The sequence below is a fragment of the Zalophus californianus genome, chromosome 2 (assembly GCF_009762305.2).
Source record: "Zalophus californianus isolate mZalCal1 chromosome 2, mZalCal1.pri.v2, whole genome shotgun sequence".
NCBI classification, from domain to species: domain Eukaryota; kingdom Metazoa; phylum Chordata; class Mammalia; order Carnivora; family Otariidae; genus Zalophus; species Zalophus californianus.
In genome coordinates this window covers 74,831,351-74,848,540 of record NC_045596.1, presented here as the reverse complement: position 1 = coordinate 74,848,540, position 17,190 = coordinate 74,831,351, and positions in this window count along the sequence as shown.

The window sequence follows — 17,190 nt, the reverse complement described above, 5'->3', positions numbered from 1 at the left end:
ATTAAAAATGTACAGGTCATACTTAATGCTTCCTACTGAAACATGAAAAGTGACATATAAGTGTATGAATAAAAATATAGAAAGCAATATATATATACACACACACATATATATAAGAGAGAGAGAGGCACTCAAATTCCTTTTGGAATATATCTTATTGGTTCAAACATAAGGCAACATTAACTTCTATTTTCGAGTAAGGCAGAGTAGTTTAGAATACAAATACCTCCATCATGAATAATTCAAAAATTTGGGTGAACTGTAGAAAAAAGTTGAATTTTTAAGAATCACCTGTTTATAGGCATGAGAAAGTTACTGAAGCAGCCAGAATGAGAAAGACTAGTATTCCCAAGAAAGGAGGGCCAAACAGTTGAACCAAAATTCTGCATTTGGTTTTCCTGTGGATAGCATTTGCCAATTCTGGGTACAGAGCAGGAGGCTGAAAATCCAGGCCTTCCCAGGCAGAACTGCTTCTGGAAGACATTGAAACCATCAGAACTCTGGCAGAATTATAGAGATAGAATTATAAAACTAAAGACAGTAGGAGACTGAGCCTACATGGCCATTCCTAGGGTGAAGCTTTTCCACATGGATAAGAGATCATAGTATTCAGATATTTCAGTGGTCCCCTTACACCCACCACAAAATGAGCATTTTTTCAGAAGTTGTTCTCAGATGGACTCTCTGAGCATCCTATAACAAGGTGTTAACCATTTGATAATTTGTATTGTATTAGTTTGCTAGGGCTGCTATAACAAAATACCAAAACCTGGGTTCTTTATACAATAGAAATTTATTATCTTATAATTCTGGTGGCTAGAAGTCCAAGATCAAAGTGTCAGGAAGGTTGTTCCTTCTGAGGAAGAGTGCATTCCATTTCTGTCTTCTAACTTCTAATGGTTTGCTGACAATCTTTGGCATTTCCTGGATTATAGATGCATCATCTTGATCCCTGCCTTCATTCTCCCTGTGTGCATATCTGATTCTGTGTCCAAATCCCCTATTTTATACGAGTACCAGTTATCCTGGATTATAGTCCAACCAAATGATTTCATTTTAATTTGATTACCTATGTAAGGACCCTATTTCCAAACAAGGTCACTTTCTGAGGTACTGGGGGTTACAGTCTCAATTTTTTGGGGGGCACACAATTCAACTCATAATAGGGTGCATAGTTTTAAGGGATGTCATAAGTACCTCTGACTTCTCAACATTTCTTTCTGCATGATTTCTGACAATATCAGTATCTTGCTGATGTAGGTGATTTGGCACTACTCACTTCTGTTTTGGTAATTATTACGTCTTATTATTTAGTTTTGTTGCAGAGATTGTCTGTGGGTTTTATTATGCCTATTTGCTTTATCTGTATTTGTAGGAAATATTTTGAGATTCAGCAACTATAATACTACCATTCTGCTGTTAGCCTCCTAATCATGTGCAACACTCTGATTGTTTTTTTAGCTTTAAGAATCATATTCTTTAGTTCCAGAAAATTTTCAGCCATTTTTATCTTTATCATTTTTCTCTCTTCAATTCTCTCTATAAATAATAGAGAAATACCTTTGGAAAATTCTTATAATCATTGGTTTGGATGTACTTGGATTATCTTTTCTGTCTGTAACTTCTTACCTATATTTTCCTTATCTTCATTTCTCTGCTTTGCCTGCATATAGATTTGATACTTTTTGTTTCTTAGGTCAATATCCTCTCTTCAGTTTGTCAAGACCATAATTTATTCCATCTCTTCAGTTACTGTATTTTTATAATTGTCAGAAGATTCTTTTTAAAGTTTACCTACTTGTTAATCCAAAAACCTCTAATAGATGTTATTATTCTCCCTATAACTTTAGATTTTTTTTAAAGATTTTATTTATTTATTTGAGAGAGAGAGAATGAGAGACAGAGAGCACGAGAGGGAAGAGGGTCAGAAGGAGAAGCAGACTCCCTGCGCCGAGCAGGGAGCCCGATGTGGGGCTCGATCCCGGGACTCCAGGATCATGACCTGAGCCGAAGGCAGACGTTTAACCAACTGAGCCACCCAGGCGCCCCCTATGACTTTAGATTTTTTGATCATATTTCATTTAACAACTTTTAAGACATTATATTCTCTCTATTTTCTTGGATGTGTTGTTTTTTTGTTTTGGAATCTTGGATTTACATCTCATGGCATAGAATTTCTTTTTAAAAAAAGATTTATTTACTTATTTTAGAGAAAAAGAGAGAGAGAGCAGGGGGAGGGGCAGAGGGAGATGGAGAGAAGCAGACAGGAGCCCGGCATGGGGCTCAATCCCACCACCCTGAGATTATGACCTAAGCTGAAACCAAAGGTAGAATGCTCAACTGACTGAACCACCCAGACGCCCTCCCCCACCCTGTCCCAGCATAGAATTTCTTAATGAATTTTGTAATTTTTGTTTGAGATACATACTTATGTGAAGAGTTTTGTGTGTTCAATAGGTTTTATCAGTTACTTCATTCCAAGGTCTTTGGAGTTCATGTCTCCATATTAAATCTTGTATTAACAACTGTAGGTCAGAGCCTGGTTCTGTCTCCAGCCTTTGATGTGTGCCTCTTATTCTTTTTTTCTAGATATAAGGAACTATAAATTTTCTGTTGAATCCTAGGTGAATGGGTAGTGACATTTTCTCTCCTGTTTATGATTCAGACGTGTAACATCACTCCTCACCTCAAACATGGAGGTCAGTGTCATTTTTCTGACATTGATGGTTTGTACTTGACCCCAGAATTCAAGCATAAAAACCCTAGTTCTTAAAGCTTATCCCTTATGCCAGCTTTTATAGGACCTTGTGACTTCAATGTCACCTCAGAAGTCTGACTTTCCTTTCAATATAGGTTTGTAGAGAATTCCATCTTGTTTTTACACATTGACTTTAATAGTTATTTTTTAATTACCCCTCATAAGTTTGAAGCAGATTGTCAAGTTTCAAAATATGTTAATGCTACCATCTTGTCTCAAAATTCCAAGAATTTTAGGGGATTATAAAAGCATTCACTAGTCAATAATCAGGCATAGAGATCTTTCTTTTAAATGTTAGCCCAGTTAACTGCAGCTTTATCATTGATCTCATTTGTGACAGCTGACCGAGTCAGTTTGTCTTCTTACACATACTGTGTATCTTAAATTCTGGTCCTAGGTCTATTTCTCTATTTCACCAAAGCTCAGAATGGCCATTGTATTCTTTCAGTTAACCTAAAAATGAGGTTGTCCATATCTTCCTCCTAGGAAGATAATGAGTTTGTGAAGACAGGAAAAACACCTTACTTCCAAAATAGACACTATAAGGATGAACAAATTTCTTTCGTCTCTAGGTCACTTGCCAGATGGATCACCACACGCCTTCTAAATATTCCTCCTATGATTAATTAGTCACTTGGCACAACCAACCCCTAAGACACTATTCTTATATTTAGGTACCAAAAAGGTCACAGTTCACAAATCTGGCTCCAAATGAATTTTCATGAAAAATTTTATAAACTTGAGAGCATTAATAAGTTTATGAAAGTATTAATTTATTTTAAGATCCTGAATTATAATTCATAGAAGAGTTTCATAATTTTAAATAGTATGGTTTTTAAAAAATAAGAAGCATATACATGGCTATCAGCTATTATCATCATACAAATATAGTTTTTCATATAGTAATAATTTTAATACTTGAAACTAAATTTTATATAAAATATGAAAACTTTAGAATAAGTTATCCTAAAATTACATTGTGGCAAATCAGTGGCAGTATCTGCCAAGGTAATAAGAAATGTCAGGTCTAATTTTAACATGCTTGAAGCATTTATTTAACCATCTGCCTACATATCTTAGCAATATGGAAAAAAAAAAGAAATCATGTGGAGATCAATGAAACACACAAGGTAAGAACAGGCCTTCAATAAAATTTTATTCTGCTGTTTAAAAAATATACTCTAGGCTAACTTTACTCTAAATCATGGGAGTACAGAACTGTAGGAACTCATAAGCAACAAACATACTAATCAGAATTGTTGGCTGGAAAAGAAACACACAAACTCTTTTGTTTATATTTTGGCCCTAAAAACCTATTGTACCTAGCCACATACTCCTGAAAATTCACATCAGTCATAAAGCAAACCAAATCTTCCCAGTTTATATAAATGCAACCATTGTGTCAAATCTTTTATTTTTATACCAGTGTTCCCCTAAATATATTTAATGGAAAAATAGTTTTGTAGCATGCTGATAGGCATTAGAGAAGTTCTCCTTATCTCAGTAAAATTGGTGGCCAGAAAAATCTAATTTAACTGAATCCACTTAAGGAAGTTAATTTCATAGTAAATAATTTTAATATTTTGATTTGCACCCATATCTTACAAAATAAAATGAAAAATAATGGAAATCAGTTAAAAACATTATTTATTTAACAAAATTTAGGCTACTATTATACTAATTTTAGAAATAAAGGATGGCATCTTAATTATTGCATCATTTTTCTACTAAGACCACGCAATAGTATAATATCACATACTAGACTTCATATTTGACTTTTATATAAAACTATGGAAAAGATCACTTTTGCAAAGATATCTGAAAACTATTTCAATTTTCTTAAAGCCTTCTTAATATTTTGATATTTAATCAGTCCTTGCATTATTTGCAACATTTTTCATCTGTTTGCACTGACTGTAACTCTATTTAACTGTTAAACTGTAACTTTTTAACCACACAATAAACTGTGACTGTTTAACCATACAGTACAATCAGCCATAGACTGTGCCACTGCTGTGTTGGCTATTTACTTGTCTCTCAGTTTCAAACTGCTGAGGCTGGGAGTCTCCAGCTGAATTTCCCAGTCTGCCTTACTAGGGGCTTTCTTCAGGCACCACCAATAGAAAATAGGGGTAGGAAATCACAAGGCAGGAAAAAAGAATGAAACGTCTGTCTTCTCTCTCTATAAATATGAGAGTTGCTGGAGGTCATCTGGTGGCAACAGGAAGAATAAGGTAAGTTTGGATTCCTGCAGCCTGAGCAGAGACAGCACACCTGTTGACACCATAGCTCTTGTCACCACTGATTTTTTTTTCGTGTGGATCCAAAGCCAAATGTAACAAAGTCTCTAAAATATAGCAGCAGTTGCAGGCTTGTGGGTTCCAGAATAAGAGGGTGGCAGTTTCTCAATATTACCTTTCTTTTGCTCATCCAGTGACCCTTTTCTCTTGTAGCTCCTCCAACAACTTTAGAACCTTTTTTTTTTTTTTTCTGGATTAAATTCTGCCTGTTTGAAATTAGCAGAATGATTTCTGTTTTCCTGACTGTACCACACTGACACAGGATTGAAATGTCGATCACGATGGGCAGGGATAAATTCTCCTGTGAAGACTGTGGGAGTAGACACTAATTTTTAAGTGATTATTTTGAGAATATTGTAAAGATTACTTCTATTTCTCCCAGACAAAATGTACTTTGGGAGCCAATTTGATGACATGCTTAGACATCAGGAATGTCCTTTAGTCTGAGGTAGAAGTTACCATAGTCAAATCTTTTCTGGAAAGGTGGGTGTTATGGACTGAATCATGTTTCCCTAAAATTCAAATGTCGAAGCCTTAACCCCTAGTTCCTCAGAATATGACTGTATTTGGAGATAGGGCCTTTACAGAGGTAATTTAGGTGGAATGAGGTCATATAGTTGGCTCTAATCCAAAATGCCTGGTGTCCTTATAAGAAAAGGAGATTAGGACCTACAGAAAGAGACCACAGGGAATGTGAACACACAGAGAAAAGGACATATGAGGACATAATAAGAACGCAGCCATCTGCAAGATGAGAGAGGCCTCAGTAGAAACCAAATTGGCCAACACCTCAATCTTGGACTTTTAGCTTCCAGAAGTGTAAGAAAATAAATTTCTGTTGTTTAAGCCATCCAGCCTGTGGTATTTTATTATAGCAGTCCAATCAGACTGAGAAAGAGGGTAAAAATTAGGTAAATAGGTTTCTTTCCTGTGCAAATCTCCAATGTGATTTTTTTCAATGAGATTATGCCCCCCCTTTTTTTTCCAAATTGCTCACTCACCTCTCTTTCTTCACAGAACATTTCACAAATCTGTATCAGCAGAACACACTTTACAAATCTTAGCCCTATACATTTTGTTCTTTGTATCATTTCTTCCTTCTATCCTCAAGTTTATAATTTCCTTAATAAAACATTTAGGACTATGACTCTTGAATCTAGGCAGCACCGTTTTGCATCTTTTCATAATTGTATCTACAGACATCATATTTAAAATCCTAATACATACTCCTCAGACAGTTTCTCCATCAGTCCCTCTTCAAAGATGAATTTCCATCTGTGAGCATGACTTCATGTATCCCTTATATCCTCCTTGATATACACCATAACAAAATCAGAAATTAACTAGAACTCTCAAAGGAAACAAAAAGACATATTTTAATGTAATGTCAATAGACTCGAATCTCCCGGGGCACCTGGGTGGCTCAGACAGTTAAGTGTCTGCGTTTGGCTCAGGTCATGATCCCAGGGTCCTGGGATTGAGCCCCTTCTCTCCCTCTGCCTGCTGCTCCCCCTGCTTATACTCTCTCTCTCTAATAAAAAAAATTTAAAAAGAAACTTTAAAAACATTTTTAAAAATAGACTCAAATCTCCAAAACATGTCAATGTTTTGTCTAAGTCCAGGATATAAAACCCTCACAGGTTTGGAAGATTCATTATTTTTTTTGTTTTTTAATAAAGTATAGTGCATTTGTTTTTATTGTTGTGTAACAAATTTCCCCAAAACTATCAGTGATTTTTATCGCACAGCCTTCATAAGCTGCAAACTTGGAATCAGCTTAGTTGGTAACTGGGGTTCAGTTTCTCTTGAGGTTTTAGTCCAGACGTTGGCCAGAGCTGCAGTCCTCTGAAGGACCGATGAGGGCTGGAGGATCTGCTTCCTAACTCATGTGGCTGCTAGTAGGATGCTTTTGTCCTTTACTAGCAGATCTCCAGATACCTCAGTTCCTTACCATGTGGACTTCCTACTGCATGAAAACTAGTTTTCCCAGAACCAGTAATCCAAGAGGGAGGAAAAAGCCACAATATCTTTAATGACCTACCCTTATAAGTGACATGCTGTCCCTTCTGGCATATTCTATTGGTCATAGAGACCAGCCCTGATGCAAGGTGGGAGGGTACTGACTATAGAAGAGTGTGAATACCAGGAGGTCAGGATCACTGGGGCCATCTTGGAAGCTAGCTACCACAATAGAAAAATGTAAAATAAGTTGTCAAATTAAATTTTGACATAAATTATTTATGTCTTCCTTAGGTTTTTACTTTAAATATCTTGTCAGTGTAATCTATTTCTTAGGATTTTTAGTTCTATGATTCTTGATAGTTTTGTTCCATGAGCTGTTCCAATAATTTTATAACCACAATACAATGAATATTAAGAAAGTTTTGCTTGTGGTATCTGGGTGGTTCAGTCGGTGGTTAAGTGTCCAACTCTTATTTCAACTCAGGTCATGATCTCAGGGTTGTGTGAACAAGCCCTGCATCAGACTCCACACTGGGCATGAAGCCTGCTTAAGATTCTCTCTCCCTCACCCTCTGCCCCACCTTCCCCCCACCAACCTCTCTCTCTTCCTCTCTAAAACAAAAACAAAAACAAAAACAAAAAACCACAAAAGTTTTGCTCACCCTTGTGGAAAAAGTAGAGTATCTGAAAAATAAATGTGGGGTGATATGAACTTGTCTTGCCTCACTCAGATCTCATTTATTTTACATCAGACTTGTTCTCATGTTTCAAAAAAGTCATTCATAATAGACTGAAAAATGGGCAATAAGTTTATGTATCAGATAATGCATATTAAGCTACTTCTAACCATTTAAATAATGAAAAGCTTCCCCCCCAAAAAGAAAATATTTTCCTCCTGAATACCCCTAGAATTTTTAGTTGTTAGAGAAATTCATTGTGCCAACCTCCATTAATATAGAACTTGACAGCATTTTCCACAATCTTGGTGAAGGTCTTATCATACATGTAATTTTTTGAGCTTGGAATCTGAGCCATTCTTTCCGATTTCTGATTTCACCTTATTCCTCCACATCCAGTTCATCAGCAAATTCTGTTGATTCAACCTCCAAATTATGACAAATCCATCTGCTTTTATCAATCTCTGCCTCATCAATCCTACTGCAGGCCATTAACATTCCTTCCTTGGTGTATGCAACACCCTCTTATCTGCTTTCTTACTATTCTTCTTCAAACCAATTTAGTCTTCACTCAGGAACTAGAGCCATTATGTCGAATGGAAACACAAAGGTAAAAATTGTCAATGGCTTCCCATTGCATTTAGATTAATATCCAAACCCGTTCAATGGCCTTCAAGGCTCTATCTTATATTTACATTCTGGACTCAATTCTTTCAAAGTTCCAAGCCCACTAGTCCTTCATTTACTCAAAATGAACACTTTTTTTTTGTGCCTTAAACTCTTCACGCATGCACTGTTCTCTTTAAAAAAGCTTTTCTCTACTCTTCCTATGATTGGCTTTTCTCACTCTTCAAATTCCGACTTAAATACTGTCTCCTCTAGAGGGTTTTCCTGAACGACTCTCTCTTGTTAGAAAGAGGTGAATTCTCTTGATGGCAACATCTTTTTCAACCAATAATCCCCAACCTTGTTATTTCTCTATGATAACAATACCCACCCCATTGCTTTTCTTACTTATTTTTTTATTTTCCCATTGTCATTTGGCATGTACAAATTCTTTTATTCTCCATGGCACTGAAATGCCTACCACATGGATATTTTTGAATTATTTTTGAATATTTTTGAATAAATATATGGATAGATACATAGCCAAAGATTCATTACAAATTATTATCCAAATTGAATAACTGGAACAGTTCCTCTTTAGCAGTTCTGTTCAGAGTCTGGCCCTTCAACATGTCAGTCTGCCCTATTGCCTTTCTGTCCTCCACTGTGGATAGCTTTAGCAAGCACAGAAATTTTTGCAATTCAACCAAATTCTTCCTAGTTTCCACAATCACACCAGACACAGTTTTTCTATATGGAGAATAGCTTTTGATATTTGAAAATTATTTCAAATAATAAAAATATTTTATTATAAGTCAAATAATTATTATTGTGTAAACCCTAAATGCTAACTGAGCTGGCTAGCCAAAAACAAAATATAACCTTAACTTATTAAAAAAAAAAAAAGCTAGAGATAGAACCATTTTCCTGTGGTCTGAAAGTCAGCCAGTCCTCTTAACAGGTTTTTAGCCACTGGAGCTACTATGGCTATGGCATCAGAGCCACTAAAAACATTTGCAGATAACAGGGAATACAACAAATGGAAACTAATAAAAGGTATTACCACAGCCCACCATTTATAATCCCTTTAAAAAGTCTTGGCGTCATAAATGCTTCCTAGCAGTTCAAAAATCACAAATGCTTTCAACATCTCAGAAGCAGAAAACACAGCAGGATAAAGAAGTTTATACTTTTTTGGTACTTTTAGCCATGCTGTTGGATGACCCTTCTCAGACAAATGTTGCCATATTTAAATAAAGTGTGTATGGCATGACTAACAGACAGGAAATGATGCAGACCAACAAATTCAAGACAGAAATCCCAAATCAGAAGACACTTTACTTGTTCAACTACTTGACAACTTTTTAAGTTTTAAACATCATAAACATCACAAAAATATTGAATTTATATACCAATAGAAAACAATTTTTACTTTTTCTTGTCCCACAACTCACAATGATAAAAATTGTACATTTATGTTTATTATTTGACATTCTAATCAGATATAGGGTTTTGAATTTTTTCAAATAGTAACTTCAAGTAAGTTTCTATATCTCTTCCCTCACAAATAGTGTTACTCCTAATGATGTTTACTAAATCTTTCCCTAATGATTTTCATTTTTATTGAATATGGGAGTGTGATTATTATACTTTACTTTGGTATATTCAATTGGAAGATTACCTGATTCTCAATCAATGCCTAATACTAATTGAATGTCTATTATGTGCCTTGCACTTTGTTAAGCTCTGTGTAAAATTCAGTCAGATTTATGTTCCTTTTTCTGTCTCCTAGAGATGAATCAGGCAGAGATAAAGCTGAGCACCTCAAGGCCTCATTCTTTCTACTCTGGCCCCTGAAAAATCTCTAGTTTCACTTGGAAGCAATGCTGCCTTCTGAGTTTGGTTCAGAGATGTCTTGGATCAAAGATATAGTCTCCATCTCCATTGTTCCTGAAATGTGTTTTTCAGAACAGGAAGGCACAGTGGAGCTGTCATGAGAAAGATCCATGATAATCCTAATGCATACAAGACATTGTCTTAGCACAACACAATTTTAGACCCTCTCATTTGCACATGACAGAAGGCTTCCACTATATTTTTTATCTCAAGAAAAATTCAAACTGCATGGTAGAAAAGTTGTAGCTATTGAAGTATGGTATCAATTAGCTAGACTGAAAATCAGGATTGAATCATTCCTACCCTAATGTTGGCTTTTTAATGAACATACTCCTTGAAATTATGATTCCCATAGTATTAAGATATAAAGCCAGCTCTTAAGAACACTGACATTATAATATATTAGTTTTAAAAGATGCATTTTATATTAGTTTATAGATAACTCTTCTCACCTTAACACCTTGCATCCATAGAAATGATTCCTCCATTATAATATATTTTAACCACCACTCTTTCAACCATATTAGTTCTGAGGTTTTGTTACATATTTTTTCCAGGTTAATAAATCATCTAAATATCAGAGAGAAGATACTGCCTCTAACAATGTCTGAAATTCCAAGAAAGGCTTGGTCCATTAATAAAAATCCAAAGCTATCCAGACTTAACTATCATTTCTTTTAAAGGCTTATTAAAGATAATAGCACTAAGTATTTGTTTACAACTGGATTGTTAGAAACATGTTCCAACACTCCCAAGGAGGCAATCAGTCAGGACACATCTTGCACAACACATCTCTATGGAATGATCTGACGTTGTTGGCCCCTTGATTTCTCTGATGACTTGAAACAAAGCATAGTCTGTGTTTTGGAGGTATTGTGTGATTTATGTGGGAAAGGTGATCTCACTTTCCTGGCTCAACAATTTGCTCATCATTGCTTTTCTACTTTATCTTCGTTATGCTTATCTGCTTCAAACTCATGAACTATTAATTTGCCTGCATATTTTTGAAGTTATTCCCTTAGCAGAACAAATGATCTGAAAATTAGTTCTTTAAAACTGGCAATTGAATAAAAAAGAAAGTTGTTTCTAAACTGAAAAGGGAAATTTATAGAAATTTTTGTTGGCATAATCTAAAAGTTGAGGTCTTTTTTCTAAATGGATATGGTAGCCAGAACTCTAAAAATAGCCCCCCAAGATCACCTGCACTAATATTTGGGACCATAAATATGATTATATTTCATGACTCTGAATATGTTACAGGCTGTAGCAAAAGGACTTTACAGAGGGGCGCCTGGCTGGCTCAGTCGGTAGAACTTCTGACTCTTGATCTTGGGATTATAGTTTGAGCCCCATGTTGGGTATAGAGATTACCTAAAAATAAAACCTTTTAATAAAAATTTTTAAAAAGGACTTTGTAGATATAATTATGATGAATGATCAATTTACTTTAAAATAAAGAGATTGCTTTGGATTATCATGTGGGCCTAATCACCTGAGCCCTTTAAAAGCAGAGAATTTTCTCCACCTAATAAGAAAAGGGGGAAGTCAGAAAAATAGGAAGCCTGAGATTGACACATTGTTGTTGGCTTGAAATGGAGGGCATCATGTGTAAGGACTGGAGACCGGCCTCTAGGAGCTGAGAGTGGTCCCTGCTAACAGTCGGTAAGAAAAGAGAAGGGTCTTCATGCCTCTCCAAGTCATGGAACTGAATTTAGCCTACTTATACAAGCCGGAAAGAGGATCCTTCCCCAGAGCCTCTAGAGAAGAGCCCATCCTTAACAACACCTTGATTTACACACTGTAAGACCATGATCAGAGATCCCAAATGCATCTACTTTTTCTGTCCCTATAGGACTTTGAGAAAATAAATGAGTGTTGTCTTAAGCCACTAATTTGTCAAACAGCAAAAGATAACTAATACAGAGATATTTTGAATTGACCTTTGGATTCCCTCTTAGAAGTTATAAGAATTATTATAATTATCCCAAATATCTCAATATTCATTAATTTCATTTGCAATGAATTTGATGATTTTCTCTATGCTGCCAAATTAGACAACAGCCATCACTTAAAATATTTAGGATATTTCAGTTTATACATCTTCCATACTTATGGTGTGTTATTCAAGCATAAAAGTGAGCAAGAACCCACTATGAGTGGTAGCTATAAAACATTAAGATTAAAATTTAATGAGAATTTAAAAAATGGAAAACTTTTATTTTGAAAGTTTGTGCATTTGATTTATGTCGCTCCTGGCCTCTTCCTTTTCCCTAAGCTCATAGAAAGTATATAGAATGGTACTAATGAGACCAGTTTTCATCAGTTTGTCTTTTTAAGATTCTATTATAAAACAGAATTTCATATGAAAAACCCCTACAATGTGTTTTATATATTTACTTTAATTTTTCCTAAGTAAATCCATTTCAGAGACATGTACATCAGGCAGCACTGTTTATTATGTATTAACTCAATTCTATGATTATTTCTGTGCTCTTAAACTCTGAAAAAAGTTTAAATTACAAATTAGGTATAATGAAAATAATTCTACTTCGAGAAAAATCACCTATTTCATTCGCAAGAATGTTAATCTATTTCCTGTCTTTTAATTTTACTTATCAAAGATCCCTAATCATTATTTTTTCAAATTCAACCCTCTTTAATATGGAGAGAATTGATGAAATAACAGCTTAGAAACTTTAGTGAGATACATATCACCTTTTTAATCATGGTTATATATTTATGTGTCCGTTAGCTACCATTTGAGGTTTTATATTCCATTGGATTAGTGTTGCTTAAAAGGGTTTGATTCATTAAATCAAATAATTAATTTATTACATCTTATAATTCATATATGAATTATTATTTCCTGTTTTTGTACTGTCTTTCCAGCCAACATAGGATTTAAGGATAAACTGAGAAGTGCCTACAATGAGGCATAATTTCAGAGATATTTTATAACCCATATGTATCTTGACTCCTTCCAATTTCTACACAACCCCTCTTTCTGAAGGAGTTTCTTTTGGGAGATATAAAATGTCATTGATTGATTGATTCATTCATTCATTCATCAATTCATCTATATTTATTCATTCTTTCCATAAATTTTTATTCAGCATTTAGAAAGGCTAAATTGGTGAGCTAGAAATATTTATTACATTTCTATCCCATTTTGAAGATAGAGAAAATTATTACAATAACATGTAATGTGTGCTAACTTAACAGATAAATAGAGTACTATGGGAACATGAATATTGCCTTAAAGTATTAGGAGATACTTCCATAAGATGTGAAATCTAAAGAGGATCTTGAAGAACAATGTAAGTTAGATAAGCAAGGTGATAAGTAATTATATTTATTTCTGTGAACTTCCCTGGGGAATAGCAGGACAAGTTCTACGTGTAGAAGTTGGGAGAGGTTGAAGGAAGTATGGTACCTTTAAGGAACAGCAAGCTTGGTGACTTTGGGAATATACAAAATAATGAAGGTGCTATGGTTAGGAGTGTAGAGAATAAGGCTGAATTTAAAGTTAGGATGTTGAGGTTAGAAATATGAGCTTATCCATTCTAAGGGGCTTCACTATGTTGAGAAGTTCAGAGTGCAGATTTTACCAATATAATTTAACAATATATCTTGATATTTTGTCTTATTAGATTCTTATCACAGTGTTAAAGGTTATCAAAATGGCTCCCTCATGATGTAGAAAATCTTTGGAAGCTATAATAAATATATTCCTAAGCAGGAAGATTATTTTTAATGCTTTCTTGAAATGTTTGTTTATATGTATATTAACCAATTTATTACTTCATATGTATCAGTATTATTAGAGTAGTTTGTATTGGAATAATTATTCCAAGATAGCAATAATTAAATCAGGACAATATATTTTAAAAAATAATTTCAAGGCACTTATGGGTGAATAAGCAGTCAGAACTGAAGGTGAGCCAGATTTTAGAAGAGGATATTTGAACCAAGTGAGATTTGCATTTATGTGGCTTTTTGCCTGAGGGGCTCCTTAGTCCTCATTGCTCAGGATAGGTGGAACTCAAGGAAAAAACCAGAGGATTATTGATTTAGGGAGTCAGTGGATGGAGATTGGGATTGCCTGGGTAGCTGGGACCTGTGGTAGAATATACCCGAAAGACAGAGTTGCAGAAAGGGTGACCCTAAATATCTGGGTTTAAATTTCATCCAAATACTTGGCTGGTTTATAGATGAGGTGTTCTACATGAAGTTTTTCAACAGAGGCTTGTTGTTAACATAAACTGAATGGCTGAAAAAATTCAGTGGAGTTTTCAGCTATTGTCCATTGCATGGAAAAGACAGTTTAAAATATGAACACAGTGATGTTAACTGCCTCCTACAACATAAAACAATATTTTTTAGAGGAAGATAACAAAATCCACTGTCTCTGCAATATCTCCCCAATGTTCAATATACAATAAAGAAATATTAGTAATGCAAAGAAACCACAAAATGGGACCCATAGCAGAGAGAATATGATGCTAATAGAAATGTCTTTATATTTGTTGATTATCAAGGAGATAGGAACTTTAAATTGGATTAGGAGGCATGAATATAATTCAGCTAATATAAATATGTTCAAGGACTAATTCCAATAGATAACCTTATCTAATCAAATGTGTTACCAAATGTTATTTGTATGCCCACATAAACCAAATAGTGTTGCTTGGTACAAATGCATTTTTAATTATGTAAATGGAATTGGTTATGTGTTTTGTTGCTTTTTGCTTCTTTCATTGAACAAGATGTTTTTAAGATCTATAGATGCACCATGCATACATCTATCAAAGACTTCAGACTTCTCCATTCCCCATATTTTACTTCACCTCTCTCCCAGGAATGGCCATGTGGATTGACTATATTTCAACCACAGTGATAAAATGAACATCCTGGGATTTTTATTTTACGGCCATGTGTGACAATTACTTGGAGTATATACCCAAGAATAGAATTTTTGTGTACAAGGTATGTGATTACTTAGTGTGAGAAATGTTGTATAGCTCTCCAAAATGATTGTACCAATCTACATTCCTGGTAGCAGCACAGAAGACTTCCTATATTCTCATATCCTCAATAAAACTTGAATTATCCAGCCCTCTAATTTGTATCCATCTAATATCCATGAAGTAAAATCTTATCGTAATAGTTTGCCAATGAATGTGCCCATCTCTTCAATATGCGTATTAGCTTTCAGTATTTCCTTTTCTGTAAATTAACTGTTTACGACCTTTGCCAATCTTTTTCTGACATAGTTATGTTTTTCTAGTTGATTTGGTGAAGCAACACATATATTGTACATATTAATCGATCTTTAGTTTTGGACATTGAAAATTCCATCCCCTAGTTTGCCTAATAAATTTATCTTTGGTTAACTGTATTGAATATAAAACCATAATTTTGATGTAAATATGTTTTTATTGTCATACAATTTGTTTCTGAAATTTAATTTTTAAAGTTCTCCACCCCAAGTCAAAAGATATTTTCCTAAATTTTCTTCTATTTCCTTTGTAGTTTTTTCTCTCACTTTCGTGTCTCTAATCCATTAGACTCCATTTTTGTGTCTATTTCTTATTGAAAACTGAGGAACACTGAAGACAATCTGTTCTTTTTTTTTTTTTTAAAGATTTTATTTATTTATTTATGAGAGACAGAGAGAGAGAGAGAGAGAGGCAGAGGGAGAAGCAGGCTCCCAAAGGGCAGGGAGCCCGATGCGGGACTCGATCCCAGGACTCTGGGATCATGACCTGAGCCGAAGGCAGAGGCTTAACCATCTGAGCCACCCAGGGACCCGACAATCTGTTCTTTTCTTAAATTTAACAATTTATGTTGCTAGTCATGAGGGTACAGGCTGTCCTTCAAGAGCCTGTGTCAGCTGTTCTTCCTTTTAGAGCTTTCAGAGTGACAACAATGGTCCACAACCTTCCTTCTGTTAGATAAATGAAATCTACAATAAGATAATCCCATGTACATAGAAAATGGTGTGTTAAGTTTGGCTTAAGGTAAGCAAGTTATCTAATGGTGAACACTTCATGATAAAGCAGAGCCATGCTAAAAGAAACCAAAAAAACCCAACCCCCAAAACCAAAAGCCTTCTTCTAAGGACCATGGAACAATGATCTATCTGACTTTATGTCTTCCTTGTTATGTCTTCAACTTCTTTCTTGTATAAACATAATTTATTATATGTGTACTTACCAACTAGGGAGAACTTCTACCCCCCAAAAAAACAAAACCCAAAACCCAAAAAATAAAACAAAAAAACCCCCAAACAACATGACTTCTATAACAATTTTCTATTATATTCAAATTCTATATGTCTTCTGGTAGTTACAACATTTTTGAAAATTTATCTTTAATCTGTTATATTTTGTTCCATCATGAAATGCCAAAAACACTTTAACTTTTTAAGGTATAGTTATATATTCTATGACAAATATTACACTTAGAATTCCTTAGATGAAGATTGAATAAGTAAATGGGACAGTTTAAAACAGAAAATATTGTGTGATGAAGAAGGCAATGCTTTTCTCATTTAATCTTCTGTAAGCTTTTCCTTAAAGATTGTAGAAACAAAAGGATCATAAATAGTTTTGCATGTATGTTATCTGCACTTGCAATTTCACCTTAATATCAATGTCATCTTCATTTTCCATATTAATGTAACTTTGCCTGAAAACTCTTTGATTTAGTATTATATCCTTTTCTGTTTTCTCTTTCTCTTCATCCTCACCCTCCTCTTCTCTCACTTTCTCTGAGTTTAAAGTGAATTTTTAATAGATAAAATTCAGGGAAAGAAATATGGATGCATTATAATATTATTAGGATACTCCTCTGAGCCATCTTGCAGGAAAATATTTTAAAATAAATATTGTCTATATTGCAATTGAAATTTCAGTGGCAAAATACCCCCTTAGGCTTATAATTCCTGGTAAAAGCATACAGTGGTAAAATAAAATTGTAACTCTATTTC